Consider the following 12072-nt stretch of genomic DNA (forward strand, 5'->3'; position numbering starts at 1 on the left):
TAGCGTGAGATGTTTAAACCAATGAAATTATCACCAATGTATTTGAATGGAAAAATAATGTATAAGTATTAGTGCTGTAAAATCTCCCGTTGCGACTTCCGAAGTCCCTTTTGGAACTCGCCCAATCTTCGAAGATTGAATAAACATCTGTTGCTCCGTCTGTGTGTGTCTCGCAGTATTTCGATTTGCCACGGGAGAGGTGATAGCCGGTGGGGATAAGGGCTGATACCAGTCAACTTGGAGTTCGCCTTTTTGAACTTAACCGTGCGGACAGTCTCCCTTGATACAAGGGTTAAAGGACAGTCCGCGGTTGGCAGAGTTCGGAGGCAGGACCCGGTTGTTCTGAATCAGATCCCTAGAGTTAGAATAGTTAGCCAAGTGTCAGGAACTATTCTCCGGAGATTCAGAAAGCCTAGACAGAATTCACTTATAACATACACAACTGTTCTTCTCTCTCTTTGGGCTTTGTCCCCACCTACCGTTTACTCTTTACCCCTTCTATCTTCTGCATACAAACCAACATTTTCCAAGGTACCATCAGTTCTGAGGAAGAGTCACTGGACCCGAAACGATAATTCTGATTTCACGGATGCTGAGCTTTTCCAGCAATTTCTGTTTTTGTTTCTCATTTACAGCAGCCGCAGTTATTTTGTTTATTTTTAAATATAAGTTGTAGTGGAGCGAGGCCCAGTTACCAGGCAACAGGCAGACAGCTCATTGGCTGGGAGCAGCTCCCTACGCGTTGATGTAATGTACAGCTCACTGGCGACGCGGGTGCGAGCACCGCCATGACCGAGAGCCCGTGGCGGGTACGAGCACCGCCATGACCGAGAGCCCGTGGCGGGTACGAGCACCGCCATGACCGAGAGACCGTGGCGGGTGCGAGCACCGCCATGACCGAGAGACCGTGGCGGGTGCGAGCACCGCCATGACCGAGAGCCCGTGGCGGGTACGAGCACCGCCATTACTGAGAGCCCGTGGCGGGTGCGAGCACCGCCATTACTGAGAGCCTGTTCCGTGAGGTCGTGTCGCGGTTACCGGACCTGGCTCCAGGCCAAGCCGTCCGATCAGTGAGTTAGTGAGGGTGTGTTGGGGCTGGGGTGGTGACCGGTCACTCGGGGTGGGGAAGGCCCTGTGAGGTAAAGGTGAACCGACAAGGTGGTATCCCAGATCTGCGGGTGCTCAGGCTGGGGTCTGTTGGAAAACCACAGGCCTTGGATTGTCTAGATTCAGGGAATTGGTCTCGGTGCTGAGAAAGAAAATCCCCCTTACGTGGGTGGGTCAGCCTTTTACCCCCAATTCTACCCTGGGATTGTCTGTAATATGGAGTGTGGTCAGCTCAGCAACAAAACAAAATCGCACTTTGCAACTGCTGGGAGAAAGCCACTGTAGAAAGCTGAGGCCTTTTTAAAATTGTAAATCACATGTTATCACGTCCAATTGCCATGGGTTCTCATCAGTCTTCGAGTAAATATGAGGTCTGCAGATGCTGGAGATCACAGCTGAAAATGTGTTGCTGGTTAAAGCACAGCAGGCCAGGCAGCATCTCAGGAATAGAGAATTAGACGTTTCGAGCATAAGCCCTTCATCAGGAATGAGAGAGAGTAGCCAAGCAGGCTAAGATAAAAGGTAGGGAGGAGGGACTAGGGGGAGGGGCGATGGAGGTGGGATAGGTGGAAGGAGGTCAAGGTGAGGGTGATAGGCCGGAGTGGGGTGGGGGCGGAGAGGTCAGTAAGGAGATTGCCGGTTAGGAGGGCGGTGCTGAGTTGAGGGAACCGACTGAGACAAGGTGGGGGGAGGGGAAATGAGGAAACTGGAGAAATCTGAATTCATACCTTGTGGTTGGAGGGTTCCCAGGCGGAAGATGAGGCGCTCCTCCTCCAGCCGTCGTGTTGTTGTGTTCTGCCAGTGGAGGAGTCCAAGGACCTGCATGTCCTCGGTGGAGTGGGAGGGAGAGTTAAAGTGTTGAGCCACGGGGTGGTTGGGTTGGTTGGTCCGGGCGGCCCAGAGGTGTTCTCTGAAGCGTTCCGCAAGTAAGCGGCCTGTCTCCCCAATATAGAGGAGGCCACAGCGGGTGCAATAGATGATGTGTGTGGAGGTACAGGTGAACTTGTGGCGGATATGGAAGGATCCCTTGGGGCCTTGGAGGGAAGTGAGGGAGGAGGTGTGGGCACAAGTTTTACATTTCCTGCGGTTGCAGGGGAAGGTGCTGGGGGTGGAGGTTGGGTTGGTGGGGGGTGTGGATCTGACGAGGGAGTCACGAAGGGAGTGGTCCTTGCGGAACGCTGATAGGGGAGGGAAAGGAAACATATCCTTGGTGGTGGGGTCCGTTTGGAAGTGGCGGAAATGACGGCGGATGATACGTTGTATGCGGAGGTTGGTGGGGTGGTAGGTGAGAACCAGTGGGGTTCTGTCTTGGTGGCAGTTGGAGGAGCGGGGCTCAAGGGCGGAGGAGCGGGAAGTGGAGGAGATGCGGTGGAGGGCATCGTCGATCACGTCTGGGGGGAATCTGCGGTCCTTGAAGAAGGAGGCCATCTGGGCTGTGCGGTGTTGGAACTGATCCTCCTGGGAGCAGATGCGGCGCAGACGAAGGAATTGGGAATATGGGGTGGAGTTTTTGCAGGGGGCAGGGTGGGAGGAGGTGTAGTCCAGGTAGCTGTGGGAGTCAGTCGGTTTATAGTAGATGTCTGTGTTGAGTCGGTCGCCCGAGATAGAGATGGAAAGGTCTAGGAAGGGGAGGGAGGAGTCTGAGACAGTCCAGGTGAATTTCAGGTTGGGATGGAAGGTGTTAGTAAAGTTGATGAACTGTTCAACCTCCTCGTGGGAGCACGAGGCAGCGCCGATACAGTCATCGATGTAGCGGAGGAAAAGGTGGGGGGTGGTGCCAGCGTAGTTGCGGAAGATGGACTGTTCCACATATCCTACGAAGAGGCAGGCATAGCTGGGGCCCATGCGGGTGCCCATGGCAACTCCTTTAGTTTGGAGGAAGTGGGAGGATTGAAAAGAGAAGTTATTCAGGGTGAGGACCAGTTCAGTCAGTCGAAGGAGGGTGTCAGTGGAAGGGTACTGGTTGGTGCGGCAGGAAAGGAAGAAGCGGAGGGCTTTGAGTCCTTCGTGATGGGGGATGGAGGTGTACAGGGACTGGATGTCCATAGTGAAAATAAGGCGTTGGGGACCAGGGAAGCGAAAATTCTGGAGGAGGTGGAGGGCGTGGGTGGTGTCCCGAACGTAGGTGGGGAGTTCTTGGACTAAAGGGGACAGGACCGTGTCGAGGTATTGGGAGATGAGTTCGGTGGGGCAGGAGCAGGCTGAGACAATGGGTCGGCCGGGGCAGGCAGGTTTGTGGATTTTGGGCAGGAGGTAGAAACGGGCGGTGCGGGGTTGTGGGACTATGAGGTTGGAGGCGGTGGATGGGAGATCCCCTGAGGTGATGAGGTCATGGATGGTCTGGGAGATAATGGTTTGGTGGTGGGAGGTGGGGTCGTGGTCAAGGGGGCGATAAGAGGAGGCGTCCGCGAGCTGGCGTTTGGCCTCATCAGTCTTGCCTTGTATTGTTGCTGGCACAACGAAACACAATAAATTTTCTTCTCCCTCTCTGAAGGCTAATGTAATGAATGGCATGAAGGAGTAAAAGTGAAGTTGATATAGACCAACCAGACCGTGGGCCGCTGTCCCATTGGAGAGAGATACTGGTGGTGGTTTAACTTAAAGGCCACCCACTTTACCACGGATGAGGGAAGAGGTTGAGAAGGAGAGTCATTGAGATGTGCAGCATGGAAACAGACCCTTTGGTCCAATTTGTCCATGCCGACCAGATATCCTAACCAAATCTAGTCCCACTTGCCAGCACCTGGCCCATATCCCACCAAACCCTTCCTATTCATATACCCATCCAAAGTCTTTCACAGTAACTTCAGTTAACAATCTCACAACACCAGGTTATAGTTCAACAGGTTTAATTGGAAGCACGCTAGCTTTTGGAGCGATACTCTGAAAGCTAGTGTGCTTCCAATTAAACCTGTTGGACTATGACCTGGTGTGATTTTTAATTTTGTACACTCCAGTCCAACAGCAGCATCTCCAAATCATAGTAACTTTAGTTAGTGTGGGGATTGAACCCATATTGTTGGCATCACAATGCATGCGACTTCTCATCCTGTGCCACGTGGTGCAGCAGTTGCTGCACAAAAGTTGTGAATGGTCAACTAAATCTACACTAGGCAGTAACAATGTGACCACCACCTCCAAAGGTGGAACGTGAAGGGTGACCATTATGCCCAGATTGTAGACCATTTCATATCTGTCTGCCAGCTAACATCTCATTTATCTGTTCAGCATCTCTAAAGACTGTTGAATGAATAGCAAAACCAGAAATCCCATTGTTTTTCTCATCATAAGGAAATAGCAGTGATGTACTATAATTGCAGCAACAACTGGGAAAGCAAATTGTACGCTTTCCTTTATGCAAGAGGACTTAAGTACAGAAGAATTGAAATTGTTGATGCAATTATATAGAACTTGATGGGATCACATCTGGAGTATTGCACGGATTTGACCTGTATCTATGGAAGGGTATACTTGCCATAGGAATGCACTGAGAGTTTGATAAGATCCTAGATTAAAGGATCGTCCTTTGAGGAGACTAGGCTTACATTCTCAAGAGATTAGAAGAATAAGAGGTGATCCATTTAAAGCATACGTATTCCTACAGGACTTGGCAGAATAAATGTAGGAGGGATATTTCTTCTAGCTGCGGTTTCTAGGACCAGGGGACTCAATCTCAGAATAAGAGGGAGGCCATATGATATTGAAATGAGGATGGTGAATGTTTGGAACTCTCTGCTGCAGGAGGGTAGAGGCTCATTCATTTTGTGTATTTGAGACATAGACTTCTAGATATTTAAGTAACAAGGGATAAGGAGGTAGCATAGGAAAATGGTGTTAACATTTAAAGTAATCCAAACCAACTGCACTGCTGATGAGCTGAGCTTTTTCATGAGTAGCTGAACCAAGTGGTTGAGGGATTGTCAAAAAGATCAGATTCTACATTAGTTACCATCCAGTGACATCCTAAAGCAAATGCATATTTGTGCGGGCTGAATTTAAAATAAAACAAGGAATTTGAGTACACTAACTCCGGCTGATGAATAGCCTGCACATACTCCCCTCTTTGATCACAGATGGGTGATGGTATTTTGAGATACACATTTGATGCAGCTATCTAATTTGAAAGTTCTCCCTGTGACATTACCTGATATGGGGTTGATTAACATTCAATACTAAGGCTAATATGTCACACCTGGCAAAAAACAGTGCTGTCACCCATATTTCAAGTAATGATCTCACTACCTAGTACAAAGACAATGATTAAGGATATTGAAGGCCACTCATCTCAGTGCCAGAACATCACTAACAAGTTCCTCCATGAAGGGTCCTAGATGCAACCATCTTGAGCTGCTTAATCAGTGACTTTTCTTCCATCATAAGGTCAGAAGTGAGGCTGTTTGCTGATGATTTCAGTGTTAAGCACTTTTAGCTAAAAAAAATGTTAGGACTCATTTTAAAGGAGTTAAAAATGAAAGTAGGAAAAATTCTGAAGAATGGTACAAACTATGCAAGTAAGTTAGTTTGCTGAACTTGAAAGTTTGTTTTCAGATGTTTCATCACCATACTAAGGAACATCATCAGTGAGAGTCTCCAGTGAAGTGCTGGTGGTATGTCCTGACTCTCTCTGTATAGGTCCTGGTTTCTTAAAGTGTGTGATGTCATTTCTAGTACTTTTTTTCAAAGGAAGGTGGATAGGATCTAAATTGATGTGTTTATTGTTGGAGTTCTGGTTAGAATGCCATGCCTCTAAGAATTTTCGTGCATGTTTTTTCTCACCTGTCCTAGGATGGTGCAAAGTACTCAGAAATATAACAGGTGCTCATAAAGTATTTGGCACTGGCTTAAATCAAAATGCCACCAAAATTATGATATTTTTTGTGTTCTAGAAAGGGAATTATAAATATTTTTGGAATGTACTGTTCTTCTCAAATTCCATAAAAGGAATGTAATGTCTCTGGCTGTCTTGAACGAACACACGCATGCACGCACACACACACACACACACACACAAATACTGAAACAATAATGACAAAGTGCTAGAGATCTTTGATTCTTTTGGAATGGAAGGCACTAAAATATAGAACCCCTACAGTGTGGTAACAGGCTCTTTGGCCCAACAAGTCCACACTGACCTTTTGAAGAGTAACCCACCCAGACCCATTCCCCTACCTTTTTTTACTCTACTCTACATTTACCCCTGACTAATGCAACTAACCTACACATCCCTGAACCCTATGGGCAATTTAGCATAGTCAATTCACCTAACCTGCACACTGTTGGACTGTGGGAGGAAACCCATGTAGACAAGGGGAGAATGTGCAAACTCCACACAAGGAAAATGGTGGGTTTTATGCTGTTGCAAAGAAGGGCAGGATGAGCAAATGAAACAGATGGTGAAGGTGCTCCACAACAAGTGGCAAGGGGAGTGCTAATCAAAGTGGAGGACAGAGTTCATGCTTTGAAATTGTTGAGCTCAATGTTGAGTCATAGAATCCCTACAGTGTGGAAGTAGGCCATTCAGCCCATCAAGTCTACGCTTACCCTCTGAAGAGCATCCCACCCAGACACACCCTCACCCCTGTCCCCATAATCTACCTCGCCTGCACATCTTTGGACTATGGGAGGAAGTTGGAGCACCTGGAAGAAACCCATGCAGACAGTGGGAAAATGTACATCCTATACACAGTGTCCAAAGAGTAGAATTGAACCCAGGTCCCTGGTGCCATGAGGTCGAGGTGCTAGCCACTGAGCCCCTGTGTTGCCTGTATGCACAGAGTCATATAGCGTAGAAACAGACCCTTCGGTCCAACTCGCCCACGTCGACTAGACATCCCACTCTGACCTAGTCTCGTTTGTCAGCATTTGGCCCATATCCTTCTAAGCCCTTCCAATTTGCTTGTAGTTTATTGCATAAACTTGAGATTGTGCAGTTTGTTTACAAACTAAAACTTTCAGGCAACAGCTGCTGCTCATGAAAGCACACCTCAAACCATGATATCCAAAGTTATCGCTGATTCCCTGATAATAGGAATGCAGTTCAATGCCAATATTGGGTATTCCGCTTCAGCTTATGCACATTTTTGTTAAGGTATTGAAGTGGCTAGCACAACAGGTCAGAGATCAAAGGATTTTAAAACAAAATTCCACTCCGAATTGTTATTCTATAAAATTGGTGGAAATGCTTATACGTGTGTTGATTACATTGGATGATGATACCATCATCATATTCATTATTTGGGTTTGTATATCAACTGCCACAAGCAAGCGTTTGTCATGAAGGCTGCAATGTGCCTAAGTAGAAACTGAGGTGCTATTCCTCCAACTTGTATTGGGCTTAGCTGGAGCACTGCAGCAGGCCTGACAGAAATGTTAGCATGAGGGTAAGATGGTGTATTGAAATGGCAAGTTCCAATAAGGTGAGAGTTATTGATTGAGTGGAGGTGTTCTGCAAAGTGGTCACCTAGATTGCATTTGGTCTTGCCAGTGTTGAGGAGACTGCAGTGTGACCACTGAATATAGTGCGCATGTTTGAAATAAGTACAAGTAAAGTGCTGTTTTGCCTGGAAGCTGTGCTTGGGTCTTTTTCCAATGAGGAGAAAGGAGAATATCATGGGAGTGAAGAAATGTTGTGAATGACAAAGATCATGGTGTTGCAAGGCTATCAGTTCCTGCTTAATGCTGACAGGAAAGGACAGGGGAAGGGAAGATGCGTTTAGTGATGACATCTTAGTTGAAAGTGTGGTAAAAGCAAAGGATGCAGAACTGGTAAAGTGAGAAGGAGAGGTGTTTCCTGACATTGGTCTGGGAAGGAGGAAGGGCACGGGAAATGGGTCAGACATGGCTAAGGATGTTTTCCTGTCAACCTTGGTGGGAATGTGGGGAATTGTCAGTTATAGATGAAGGAGGCCTGTCATAAGCACCCTGTATCATTGGAAAAGATGTGTTGGAGAAACTGAGAGAATGGAATAGACTCCCTACAGGAATGAGGTGTGAGGAAGTGTAGTCAAAGTAGTCAGATATTAGTCTATCCCCAGAAATGGAAACCAAGAAGTCAAGGAGTGGAAGGTTTAGGTAAAATTGAGAGAAGGGAGGAAATTGCAAGCAAAATTGATAGTGTTTCTAATTGCAGTTTGAGAGCAGGAAACAGCACTGATATATTCATCAATGTTTTAGAGAGGGAGATGTGGGTCGACACCCAATTAGGACTGAAACAAGGAATGTTTGATGTACCCCACAAAGAACAGGCATTCCCACAGCTTCCCATAGTCACACTTTTATTGGAGCGAGTGAGATGTGTTGAAGGAGAAATTGTTCAAAACGAGAACAAGCTCAGCCAGGCCGAAGAGGCTGATGTAGATTGCTCAGGGGAATATTCAGGCCTCCTATCAAGAAAGAAGTGGAGACTCCTGAGACCATCCTGATGAAGATGGAGATGGAGAGAGATGCAGGTTCATGGAGAAAAGGAGTTGTCCAGATCCAGGAAACAGGAAATTGTGGCAAGTGTCAGAAGAGCCACAAATGTAGGTTGGAGGAGAGGAGAGACATTGAATCAAGTTAAGAAGATGGCAGCAGTCTGAACAATCTGCTGTGTTAGGCTCCCTTGGGTCCAATGGAACAGCAGCATCTACTCACAGAGTTTACAAAACTCTGTGAAAAGATTGAGGGAGTGCTGCAACCAATCACTGCCATGCTGGCAAAGCAAGAACAGGAGATCCGGACCTTGGATCAATACATTGGAGCTGTGAAACAGAGGACCGCCATGGAGGCCGCGACAGAGAGTCACAGAGTCTTGGAGGTGTACAGCATGGAAACAGAGCTGAGAGCTTAGACAGGCAGGTCTGAACCCTGGAAGGCCAGGTTCAGGCCATGTAGGAACAGGTAGATGACCTCTAAAATCGAGGTCGGAGAAAAAATTTATGAAATTTGGGCTTACTTGAGCAGGAGGAAGGAGAAAATCTCGCCAACTTCCTCAAGGGTTGGCTTCTAGAGCTGCTGGGCCTGGAGATTGAGTCAGGCCGCAGAGGTATGGAGTGGGCCTACCGGATCGCATTGCACAGGGCCAGGCCAGCTCAGCGCCTCAGGCCGGTTCTAGTGCAACTCCAGTGGTACAAGGAAAAGCATACAATAATTGAAACAGCAGAAAACTGGGAAAGGATCCACAGGCTTTGGCTTTTAATGGCTTGAAAATAATGTTTTTTCATGACTTCTCTGGGGCTGTAATTGAGAAAAGGAAGGCCTTTGAGGTAAAGAAAAAAACTAAGAGATTTAAATATTTAGTACTTCCAGAGGTATCCGGTAGTGCTACGTTTCAACTATGGGGGAACCGTCTACAGCTGTGACTAGGTGGAAAAAGTAAAAGAATTTTTGGATTGGCGAAATGATACACTGGCAGAGGAGGACGGAAGGGAAGGGGCATATGGACAATGGCATCTTTTTTTTTGGTATCTTCTTTTTATGTTTTTTCCCTTTTTGGGGTCTTGGGTTTTATAGATTTGATATTGCCTTGGTGTACGATCTGGTGTGTTTTATTTTATGTGTTTGGAGGTTATTAGCTATTCTGTTCTGTTTTGCGAGGTCAGGGCTGGGTACGCGTTGGATGTTAAGATGTGTGGGGCTGAGATGGGGGGGTGGGAAACGTCCATTGTTAACTGGTAAGAGCGTAAATAATGTGTTTGTTATTCTCACTTGGGTCTAGGGCGCGGCCTTAACTGGAAAGTGCTAGGATGGTTGTGAGGTCAGGAGTGAATGTCCCCTATGGGCAAGGTGGGGATCTCTGGAAACTTGTGCTTTTTGTGTTCAACTGTTTAATTTAACAGTAGAGGTTAGTTTTTTTAATCTTGGTGTTTGTAAGAATAGTTGTTAGATTTGATAAAGTTCTTTTTTTTCCGCTTGTCACACATTGATTTGGCTTCTTCCCAGGGTGCTCTGGGCTGTAGTCTGTGGTCATGGCTAACAATCTGTTCAGATGGTGAACCGGGGATATAAAGGGGAGTCACTTTCCCTATTAAAAGGAAAAAGGTACTCTCAAGTCTCAAGAAGGAAAGGATTGACATTGCAATGTTGTAAGAGGCACATTTGACTGATAGGGAACACCTGAAGTTACAGCAGTGGGGATATGATAGGGTATTCATTTCCTCCTTGACTCCAAAAGCAGAGGGGTGGCCATACTAGTATGAGAAAACCTTCTGTTTCAGGTGACAGAACAAATCAAAGATGAGTATGGACGGTTCATGATTCTTAAGGCGCGGAGAAGAGTATGGCATTCCAAAAGTTTATTGTCCCCTAATGCACCCCCTCAAATTTTTAGTTAATGCAGTCTCTACGGTAATGGCGCTAAGGGTGCGTCGTATGATTATAGGAGGAGACTTTAATTGTCTCATGGTGCTGGGGTGCTCAGATGGCTGTCTGATACACCTCAGCAGTCTAGGCACTTGGTGGACTTGTGTGAGGAGCTGGGGGTAGTGGATGTGTGGAGGTGCCTCCAACTAAGCAGGAGGGACTTCATCTTCTACTCCAACCCACAAAAGTGCCACACAAAAATCAACATGTTTTTTGTTCTGTCAGTTTTCCTGGACTACGTGTTAGCCTGCAGAATTAGTAATATAACTATTTCAGACCATGCGGCAGTATATTTAGATGTTAAGGCCAAATGTGGTGGAGTAGGCCCGCGGCAATGGCACATGGATCCCTTTCTGTTGAAAGACGACAACTTTGTACAGTATATCACAAGGGAGTTCAGAGTTGTGGTACGGCCAGTAATCCATCAGTGCTCTGGGAGACCACCGAAGCATTCTTAAGGGGTGTGATTATTTCATACTCAGCAATGAGAAGGAGACAAAGGAGTGAGCAGCAGCTGAAGATGCTTGAGGCCTGATTGAAGGCAGGCGAATTGACATATTACACCAGACTATCTGTGGTTAAATTGCAGTGGACCTCGGCTCTCCGGCTGCTCTTGACTCAGTGCTCACGCAAGTAGCAAAGCAAATTCTTTTGGATAGGGGGGTAAACCAGGTAGATACCTAGCCTACTTAGCTAGGAAGAAAAGTACCCCCGTAGTCCATTGACTCTGTCGGGGAGAAGGCTGGTAATGTTACTCAGGAAGATCGGTGGTGGGGGGATGGAGTGGGAAGGGTGGAGGGGGGGGTTGATGGAGGTTGGAAGGGGGTGAAGGGGGGGTGGATGGAGGTTGGAGGGGAGTGGGTGGAGGTGGGGAGGGGGTGTGGAGAGGGTGGGGAGTGGGGGAGGGTAGAGGCCCAGTAAATACAGGTATAATTACTGTTGCCCCCATGGACGGGAGCCTTGATGGAAGCGTAGCGAGTGGAGTAATGTAATATAGTGCAATGTAGTGTAATTTAATTTTGGTTGATTGTAATCTAATTTAGTTTGAGTTTGTGCTAGTTTGGATTAAGTTAAGTAAGAGTCAACAACAATCTGGAGAACAGTAGGCAATTTATTGTTAACATTATTGTAATGTAACAATAGTGCAATATTATTTTCTGTACTTTTGTACTTTTATTACTTTTTCTTTTGGTTTGTTTTTTTTTGTAAAACAAGAAAAACATTTAATAAATATATACATTTAAAAAAAAACAAATATGTTGAATGGGACAGCAGCATGTTTAAATGATGAGTTTGCCATGCCAGTACTATTTGTAGATTTTGGGAAGAGGATAGGTTTGAAAGGTTGGAGGACTAGGTCTCCAGAGGAAATAAGGTCAGTGAATCATGTCTATATTGAAGAGGATGCAGGAAGAAATGATCTCTTCAAACAAAATGGAATGGCACTGAAAAGATGATGATGGGACTTTAAAATCCATTGAACACAAATCTATCAAGAAGCACAGCCAGAATAAAGTTGATATGGAGTAAGCCATTTCACCAGTCACTAACGACTATGGTATGGGGAAGTACTGGAGAACTATTGACTGAAAAGAGATGATTCAATGGTGAACCTGGAATGTGACA

At 46.4% G+C, this 12072-nt stretch overlaps 1 protein-coding gene across 3 annotated transcripts in view; it reads left to right on the forward strand.

Moving 5' to 3' along the window:
- The first annotated feature begins 833 nt into the window (after window positions 1–833).
- Window positions 834–12072, forward strand: part of cstf1 (cleavage stimulation factor, 3' pre-RNA, subunit 1) — a 34206-nt gene continuing 22967 nt past the window's right edge. The window contains exon 1 of one of the 3 annotated variants that reach the window (XM_060835965.1): window positions 834–1070. The gene's annotated coding sequence lies outside the window, so the exon portion shown is untranslated. The remainder of the gene's footprint in view (window positions 1071–12072) is intronic. The other 2 variants (XM_060835967.1, XM_060835966.1) reach the window with 2 other exon arrangements.

Source organism: Hemiscyllium ocellatum, chromosome 15 (assembly GCF_020745735.1).
Source record: "Hemiscyllium ocellatum isolate sHemOce1 chromosome 15, sHemOce1.pat.X.cur, whole genome shotgun sequence".
In the NCBI taxonomy this organism is placed as follows: Eukaryota; Metazoa; Chordata; class Chondrichthyes; order Orectolobiformes; family Hemiscylliidae; genus Hemiscyllium; species Hemiscyllium ocellatum.